We start from the raw sequence: 10460 nt of genomic DNA on the forward strand, positions 1-10460 counted from the left end.
CTCCCATGCTCCTGCTCCTGCTCTCTCTCTCAAAAATAAATAAAACATTAAAAAAAATAGGATGCCTAAGTTGCACCCACCTGAAAAATGTGTCTCTGGGGAGCAGGGTGGCTTAGTGTGGGGGGTGGTTGGGTTTAGGTGGGGTTGGGCCTAGCCATGTGGGATTTCTCTTAAAACTCACACTGGGATTCTGATGGATAGTGAGGGTAGAGAACCACTACTTTAAGCACTCTTATTTCAAGGAAACAGGATCATTCATATCATTTGAAATCTTTCTTATTTTACTTTATTTTATTTTATTTTATTTTATTTTATTTTATTTTATTTTATTTTATTTTGAGAGGGGGGAGGGCAGAGGGAGAGAGAGAGAGAATCTTAAGCAGGCCCCATGCCTGGCAGGGAGCCCAACTCAGCACTCAATCTCACAACCCTGAGATCATGACCTGAGCCGAAATCAAGAGTGGATGCTTAGGGGCGCCTGGGTGGCTCAGTCGGTTGAGCGCCGACTTCGGCTCAGGTCACGATCTCGCGGTCCGTGAGTTCGAGCCCTGCATCGGGCCCCTGTGCTGACAGCTCAGAGCCCGGAGCCTGTTTCAATTCTGTGTCTCCCTCTCTCTGACCCTCCCCCATTCATGCTCTGTCTCTCTCTGTCTCAAAAATAAATAAACGTTAAAAAAAAAAAAAATTAAAAAAAAAAAAAAAAAGAGTGGATGCTTAACCCACTGAGCCACCCAGGTGCCCTGAAATCATTTTAAATTGGAGAATGTTGCAACTGGGAAATACTCTAGAGTGGTGCTTCTCAAACATTAATGTGCTGTTGAATCACCTTGGGGTTTTGTTAAAAAGCAGATTTTGGTTTAAGTGGCTACAAGTGGGACCTGAGATGTGGCATTACTCAAAGCATCCATGTGACGTGGGAACTGCTGACCAGAGGAGTACCTGGAGCACAGCAGGCCTTTAGATCTAATAGTTATGAAGTGCTGACTCTGTGTCTGGCACAGACACACTAAAGCTGAGTGCTTTATACTCACTGGATTTTCACAAGCCTGTGAGAGAGGTCCTGTTTTACAGATGAAGAAACTGACCCCTAGATAAGTTCAGCAACTTGCCCAGGATCGTAATGTTGGTAAGTAGCAGAACTAGAATTTGAATCTAGGCTGACAGAGGCACCTGGGTAGCTCAATCTGTTAAATGTTGACTCTTGATTTTGGCCCAGGTCATGATCTCACAGTGGTGATATCGAGCCCTGCATCAGGCTCCAAGCTGTGTGTAGAGCCTACTTTGGATACTCTCTCTCTCCCTCTCTCTGTCTCTCAAAATAAATAAACACTTAAAAAAATGAATCTAGGCTGACATTTTCAGAGATTGTGAGTTTAACCACAACTTCAATGGCACGATGGATTGTTCAGGGATTTGGCCCCAAAGGTGTGTTTAGAGAACATTATTCTTAAAGGTTGTGTGTTTCTTTGAGATGGTGCTGGAAGAAGGGGATAAAAATGGAGAGGGGCTAAAGAACAAATCTTTGTTATGAACAAACCTGTGAAAACATCTATTCATTCTCCACTCAAACAGTTAGTAGTTATCTACTCTCAGATAATGTGCTGCACACTGGGGAAATGGAGATGAGTCCACAGGATTCCTCCCTCCCAACAGTGCACTTTCTTGTATCTGGGTAGCAACAGTGCAATGTGTTGTGCTGTAACAAGGTCTGCCTCAGTGAGCACAGGAGGGAAGAAGTGTCAGGGAGGGATTCACAAGGAAGCTAAGTTATATGGGCACAATACAGAACAATGGTGTCAGAAGGCAAGGGTAACATTTCAAACAGTACTGAAGGGATAGCTCCAGGCACATGAGGTATGATGTGTTTGTGTATAATAAAATCCATGATACCTCATCATGGAGTTTTACTAGAGACCCACTCTCAGGAAATCCCTAAAAGAAGAAATAGTAATATTTCAAAAGGTGTCTAATTGACAAACACTTGGAAAAATCTGGCTTCATATCTCTAAGTAGCAGAAACAGTTTGCTATGAAAGCATTGAGACTCTGTTGGTTATGGTTTGGTGTACTAATCAGAATAGGCTAGTTGTGCTTGCAATAAAAATAACCCCAAGTATCAGTGGCTACAACAAGAAAGGTTTATTTCTTTATCTGTAGGGTGATGTGTAGGGTGGATTGGTACATCTGTGGGCAGGGAATTCTGCTACATGTGGTCATCTCCTTCACAGATGGCGATTCTACCATCTTAAGATGTGACCCATCAGTACGATGCTTCAGGGCTCATCAAAGCAGGGAGGACAAGTGTGGAGTCAAGAACTACCAATTAATGCTTTTGCCTGGAAGTGAAATACTCACTTCTGCCCTCATTTCATTGGTCACAAATAACTACATGGCCATGTCTAAGTTCAAAGGGATGAGAGAGTTAGAATATTTGTGTTCCCTGAAGCAGAGAACAGCTGAATATTGGGGAATGTAACTGTATCTGCTAAAGCCAGTCTCTTCAGCTCCACTCAGATGTGTTGGAAATAAAAGTGTTGTGCTTTTCCCACATGAAGAAAAAAATTACTTCGTTACTATTAGTTATTATTCTTTTTATATTTTAATATATGTGGAATTGTTGGCAGAGTTTTATTTAAAAGCAGTAGCCGGGTACCTGGGTGGCGTTCGGCTCAGGTCACAATCTCATGGTTTGTAGGTTTGAGCCCCATGCCTGCTTGGGATTCTCTCTCTTTCTTTGCCCTTCCCACCATCCCGTTCATGCTTTCTGTCAAAAGTACATAAATAAACTTAAAAAGGTTTTAAAATAAAAAAGTATTAGCAAGATCCTTCTTCATCAATATTAAAACTATTATTTTAAAGCTTTAAAATTAAACGACCATGGCTATTACTTGAGTCAGCATGAATACAAATGCCAAATTCCAAACAGTATGATGGCAAAAACAATTATAACATATAAAAATATAATATATTAATTATATAAATAACATTAATAAATAGATAAAATAATATTAATTATACCTGAATAAATATGCCCCTGCTAAACATCTAGGGATTACAAGAGGAACTTCCACATGGAAGCTACTCCAGTGAGCTGAATACAAGAGGTACTCACTGTTTTTGTTTTTTCAAAAATTGCCTTCAAAAAACCTCTCACACGCTGCCCCCTTGTCCTCCCCCTGGCTCAGGAAATACGGGAAAGATCTGAGGAGGAGAGAGGGTGGAACCTATGGGGGAAGAGATAGGGGTGCATTTGGAGGGACTAAACACATGCTCTGAGAAATAGTGGATCGCCCTATGTCTTCTTCTCTCCTTCTTGGTTGAGGCTCCAAGTGGCAAGGGTACTGTTATTCCCCTCCTTGGCTCTGCTCTCAAGAGACTAGTGCTGTCTGATAGACCTTTCTATGTCTGTGCTGTTCAATATGGCAGTCTCTAGGCACAGGTGGGTGTGGAGTTCTTTGACGTGCAGCTAGTACAAATGAGGAATGGAATTTTAAATTTTATAGAACTCAGCAAATTTAAAGTTTATTTATTTATTGAGGGAGAGAAAGAGAGAGCAGGTGAGGGCCAGAGAGAGAGGGAGAGAGAGAATCCCAAGCATGCTCTGCACTGTCAGTGCAGAGCTGGATTCGGGGCTTGAACCCATGAACCATAAGGTCATGATCTGAGCCAAGACCAAGAGTTGGATGTTTAACTGACTGAGCCACCCCCAGACACCCCTCCAATTTAACAAATTTAAATAGTCACACGAACCTGGGTGATAGGAGAGAGGGAGGTTGCTTTTTTTTCTGCTTTCTTGGTGTAGGTGTTTCTGCACATGAGAGCTTTTGAATCTCCCACCCGAGGAATTGTTAAGGGTGAATTTGGCCACTTTGAGAAAGGGGTAAGCGGAGGGCCTAGCAGAGGCATGAGCCTGTGGCCATGCCTCCCTCCCTTGGCCCATGCAGCCCAGACTGCCATCACGAACAGCAGGGTCCAGGGGACTAAATGATGCCTGAAGACTTGCAGACATAAAAATGGGGACTATTACATGAATCTCAGTCTTCTTCCTTTTTAAAAGGAAGGCTATGGCTTTGGGCATGGAAAAAAAGAAAGAGGCAAATGAACCTAGTGTAGTAACCATTTAATGTAGCATTACATCTATTCCTTTGTAATATATTTGGGCATAAAATCTTTATTGTGCTCGAAATTCTTATTAAAAATGCAATGAACTTTAGTTTGCACATTTGCAGCCTTTCATTCCTCAAAGCATTCTTTTGTAAGAAATGATTTTTTTTTTTTTTGGATGGTAGTTGTTTAATGAAAGACATGGACAGTTGTTGAAAGAAAGCTAATGCCATCAGGCGCTCATCCAGCGGCTCCTGTATGCCCGTGCTGTGCTAAGAATGAATGCACTTTGCAACACTGTTTATGTTTTAGAAAAATGACTTCTTAGCTGTGAAGTCTCCATGAGTGTGTGTCCTAGAAGCCTATTTTTCTACTTTTGTCTGCTGTCCGTTTTGGAAAACATTTGGTTTTATTACACAACAGTAAAAATTAGTGCTCACACTAAACAATTTATTGAACTGAGGGGCTTCAGACCTCCCATAGCTTGACTGGCCTCCCCTAGACCCTTGAGCAGAGGCCAGTACAATTGAGTGTGTTGGCAAGATGCTTAGATTTTATTCTTGGGACTTCATGTGAAGGCAAGAGAGTGAAGAGAGGTAGGAAAACAAGTATGATTCTGAGACATTTTGATTTAAAAACAAATTCTTACTTTCTCAAGTAAAACTATAATTCACCTTAAATAAACAGCACAAAGGAAGTTCTTTTCAAAACATAGTATCTAACGACATCAAAAATTTTTTTCCCACCAGAGCATATGTATAAACAGGAAAATTTTTTTTTCAGTGGAAAGTTAATTGTTGACACCACCATATTAACACTGAAATGCAAGACCATTCCTAGTTCCATCCCCTGTAACATTCCAGAACCTACCTTTATTTTACTCTGACATTGCCCGGCATAATATTCTGATATGCTAATTACTTCTCCAGATCATACCCGTGGTTCTGATGCTATAAGACAAGTGTTAAAGGTTTAGTTTTTGAATTCAGAATAATTGGGTTATTGGCATCACCCTGTGACAAGTTTCCCCTTTTCCTGAGGTCTTTTGACTAATGGCTCTATTGTTATTATTGGAGTAGGTCGAGCTCCATAGAGCCATGACGCAAAACATGATCTTTGGTAGATATGCCTTACACATTTATTCCTTTCAGGAAACTGAAGGGCAACAAAGCCACATTCCAGGTTGAGAACCTGGCCTTTTGCACCATGACCTAACCTATTCCAGGTGAAAAATATTAGGTCAAAAATAGTTTTATGGGAAAACTTTTACCTGGGTTCTTGCAGTGGTCCTTAGTCCTAACTGTACATTAAAATTGGCTCGGGAGATAAAAAACAAAAAACAAACAAACAAAAAAACTACCATTAGGGCGCCATCGGAGACTTGTTAGAAAGACTGATTCCAGGGGCCCCATCACATACCTACTTGAGTTTAGACTCTCCACAGGAGGGCGTTGGGTATCTGTATTTTAAACAAGACTCCCGATGACCACAGAAATTTGACTGACCTAATTTAGGGTGTCAATCTTGGGAAAGATCACCTACTATCACATTTTTGAAGTGAATTTAGTTGTCCTAAAGACATTACTAATGCCAGTGGCTTATTTGTCTTCTTTTACTTATTCACGTATGAGTACTATCAAAGAAGAGATTTAACGGAAGAGAAGGTTTACTGTTTTAATCTCCAATCAAACCAAGTCTCTGATTCTAGGGGGGAGATTTCATGTATTAACAGTAAGTTTTCCCAACAAGTGCCCTCCTTAATGCCCATCACCCATTTAGCCCATCCCCCCACTCGTTGAGATGAGCACTGGGTGTCATATGAATCATTGGGTCGTACTCCTGAAACCAATACTAATTACACAGTATATTAACTAACTTGAATTTAAATACATTTTTAGAAAAGTGAAATTTTCATATGCCAGCTTTCAGCAGCACCAGATGGTCAGTGTGCTGTAGCTCAGAGCCCAGCACAATGGCTGTCCCCCTCTGCTTGTTTTAATAGGGAGCTTAATATTAATGGAGGGGTGTCTTGGGTTCTTGTACTGTGAGACTAATTTGTCATTCTATCTCCAACTGAAATGGAAAGAGATTCATTGGTTCACCCATAGCTTCCATTCAACACTGTTTGAATGTCTACCATACGTCAGGCTGTGTTAGGTGTTTGGGACTGAATAAAAGAAATTGAGGTTCTTCTCAAGGAACTGGTAGACTGGAGCAGTGGTTCTCCAGGTGTGATCTTGGACCAGCAACAGGGGCATTCCTGGGAACTTGTTGGAAAAGCAAATTCTCACGCTCCACCCCAGACCTGCTAAACCAGAAAGTCTGGGGGTGAGACCCGGCACTGTGTTTTAACAAGTCCTATGGTGATTCGGAGAAAGTTTGATAACCGCTGGTCTCTAGGAAGAGTATCAGTTTAGCAGACTGTGGTAAGCACACTGGGGATGGAGAGGGGGCTGGAAGCTTTGGGACTGCTTCTAGGAGAAGACAGTGTTTGGACTCTCAGAATACCTGGGGCAGAGTGGGGAGATGTCAGCAGGGACCACACAAAGAAGTTGGTATTTTACTCTGCAGCATGGAACCTTCCTGACCTTATATCCAGGTCATTTGCACTCAGTATCATCTTCTGGGCAGTCTTTCAGCTGAGTGGTGCTAGGCTTGAGCTCGGACTTGTAAGGAAACTGTGTAACATGAACATAGAGTGATCATTGGTTTCTGAATTAATTGAAAGTCCCACGGTTTTAAAAGATTACACAGACCTTTACTAGCTGACTCAAAGAAGCTAAGCATCTCTCCTGTTCCTCAGAGGGACCAGAATCACCATGTAGGAGGGGAATGGAGAGAGTAGCGGGTCTCTCTGCCTCTCTGCCTGTCACATCTCCACTTCCCCTGTGCATGTTTGCACAGTATAGTAACTGAGCACCAACTTGTTCCAGGAAATGTACACATACATACATTACTTTTAATATATTCAACAGTGCTGAAAAGTAGATGCTGTTGTCCTGCAGTTTGAAAGGAACTAAAGATCACAGGGTGCTGGAGTCCAAGGAAGAAAATCATTTATCCAGAAATCACTGGGGAAAACGTTGCTCTTCACTCAGGATCAACCTGAGTTGAGGACACTGAGGTGGAAGAAGGGTAAGTGACTTGTTCAAAGTCAACATGCTGGAAATTGGAATAGCTGGGATCCTAAACCAGGCTTGTGGAAGGGGAATTTGTCACACTGCTCTGTGTGACCAGAGGGGGACTGAGTGTCCTACCCCAGGAGATGGCCTGTTAAGTGTCCAGGCCCTCCAGGATGCCTTGTTCATTCTTTACTGGCTCCACAAGTCACTTTCCTTTCTTGGCAAATTCAATATCCACAAACATGTGTTTGCCTCACTATGACCACTGGTATCTCTAAACTCATGCAAAAGATACAACTTGTGTGTTTTCAAGTATATCGAACATTTGACTTTAATCTTTAACTATATTGTAGCTAATGACTTATAGGACTTGTTTGTATGGTTTCTGTCCAAATAATAAACACTGTTTTATATTTATAACAACATAAGGAACAATCTTCACAGATGTGAATTGCCAAATTTTTCATTTTATTGCCCCAGCATTATATGACTCTTTGTCTCTTCAAATGGCATGTGGACTAGGCAGAAAGTGGACTGACTTCTCATGACTAAGATTTTTATAAATTAAATTTAATGGTTGGCTTTAAGTCATTGCATAAATGTTGAAAAAACAAGAAGTATTTACATACATATATGTACAGATATGTATATGTGTGGATACCAGAAATCTACCTTAGAGCATATTCTTCTACCTAGCATGGATAATGTACCATATATTGTAGGTTTTTGTCAAAATTAAAAGGAAAGGGTAATAAATAATTATTTAAAAAGTCTCACCCATCTAATTCTGTGTTTTGTTCTTCCTATACTTACATGATTTTTGTTAGAAACTAAAGCTTTCTAGAGTTTTATTTCAAAGACTGTTGGCAATATTTTACACAAGAAATGTTTCCTAACTTCTCATGTCTGTGTTCTGGCTTACTAAAAAAATATGGCATGATACAAGCTAAGCACTTAATGTTACTTTCTATCATTTCAGTTGGATTGTAAACTTTTTTTCCCCTCCCCAGACAATTGTAAATGTGTTTTTTTTTTTTCCTGTATTCTTCTGCTATAGCCAGTTGTGGGGAAAATATAATAAGAGGCTTAGAGGAGGAGGAAATCAAAAAAAATAACACCTCTTTCAAATATTGGAGCAGCTGTTTCTTGGATGTATGATGGAGTCTCCTGGGAACCAAGCAGAATTTGAGAAGGTCTGCCCCTGTCTCTAGAGGCCCTTGTCATGATGGATAAACTACAAATTGACTCAGTACAGTTTAAGAGAACAGTTCCCTCTCCTTTCCTTATTTGTTTTGCTTTCTCTTAAAACCAGCAGATAGTAACTCAGATTAAAACGCACTATCTCGATATAAACAGCAGTGCTGATTAAATGGATCACTTTGCCAAGGGAGATTCAGCTGGAGTGTCCATTTTTCATTCAAATGTTCCAGCCTAGTAAAAGTCGCTTCCAGCTCTAAATATATTGAATCACCATTAACCTACTGGAAAAATGGGAACACAAATACACACTTTTCTTATTCGATGAACATGGCAGGTTGTCTGATAATGCAAACAATTAAATGGAAGAATTTATTTATAGCTCTCCAAGGGTCTTGACAAAAATCCTTCTGTCAGAGAAATACAATTTGCTTCCCTTACAGAAGCCCAACTAGAATCTTGAGATGTGATCTTTGGAGTTTGGAGATTGTGTGATTTGTTTGTAATGGATATTGGTTAGAGTGCTCCATGAGGGGTAAGTATTCTAGGTTTTCGAAACCCTAAGAATGGCCCAAGAACCGCAGCTTCTAAGGTCATGTGGGAGCTTGTTAAAATTGCAGAATCTTGGTTTCCACCTCTCACCTTCTGAACTAGAATCTGAATTTTAAAAGGTCCCTTGGGGATTTGTATACATATTAGAATTTTTTAAGTATTGTTCTAGCAATGGTTCTCAAACTTTAACCTGGATCAGACTCTTTTGGAGGGTTTACTAAAAAAAACTGCAGGGTTCTATCCCTAGAGATTCTGATTCAGTAAGTCTGGGTGCTCTCTGAGAACTTCTGTTTCTCACATGTTCCCAGGTGATGCCAATGCTACTGGTCCAGAGACCACACTGAGAACCTCTACTCCAGGCAGTGCTGTCTGATAGAATTACGATGTGAGCCACATATGTAATTAGAAATTTTCTAGTAGCCACATTTTAAGAGTAAAAAAATGAAATTATTTTTAATATCTTTTTTTAAAAGTTTAAATTCAGGTTAGTTAACAAACAGTGTAGTTTTGGCTTCAGGAGTAGAACCTAGTGATTAATCTCTTACATATGACACCCAATGCTCATCTCGAAAAGTGCCATCCTTAATGCCCATCACCCATTTAACCCATCCCCCCACCCACCTCTCCTCCAGCAACCCTCAGTTTGTTCTCTGTATTTAATAGTTTCAAAAAAAAAAAAAAAAAAAAAAAAAAGAGTCTCTTATGGCTTGCCTCCCTGTTTTTATCTTATTTTTCCTTCCCTTCCCTATGTTCATCTGTTGTGTTTTTCAGATTCCACATATAAGTGAATATCTGTCTGTCTTTGAGTGATTTATTTCTCTGAGCACAATACACTCTAGTTCTATCCATGTTGTTGCAAATGGCAAGATTTCATTCTTTTTCATTGCTGAGTAGTATTCCATTGTATATATGTCATATATATAGATATATATGATATCTATTTATATCTATCTAATCTCTCTCTCTCTCCACACCACATATTCTTTATCCATTCATCAGTCAATGGACATTTGGGATCTTTCCATACTTGGGCTATTGTTGATAGCACTGCTATAAACATTGGGGTGCACGTGCCCCTTCGAATCAGCATTTTTGTATCCTTTAGATAAGCACATAGTAGTGCAATTGCTGGGTTGTAGCGTAGTTCTGTTTTTAATTTTTTGAGTAACCTCCGTACTGTTTTCCAGAGTGGCTGCACCAGTTTGTATTCCCACCAACAGCGCAAAAGAGTTCCCCTTTCTCTGCATCCTTGCCAACATCTGTTGCTTCCTGAGTTTGTTAATTTCAGTCACTCTGACTGGTGTGAGGTGGCATCTCATTGTGGTTTTGGTTTGTGTTTCCGTGATGATGAGTGATGTTGAGCATCTTTTCATGTGTCTGTTGGCCATCTGGATGTCTTCCTTGGAAAAGTGTCTATTCATATCTTCTGCCCATGTCTTCACTGGATTATTTGTTTTTTGGGTGTTGAGTTTGGCAAGTTCTTTAT

The sequence above is a fragment of the Panthera pardus genome, unplaced genomic scaffold, assembly GCF_024362965.1.
Source record: "Panthera pardus isolate Hobbes unplaced genomic scaffold, ASM2436296v1 HiC_scaffold_10, whole genome shotgun sequence".
Classification (NCBI taxonomy): domain Eukaryota; kingdom Metazoa; phylum Chordata; class Mammalia; order Carnivora; family Felidae; genus Panthera; species Panthera pardus.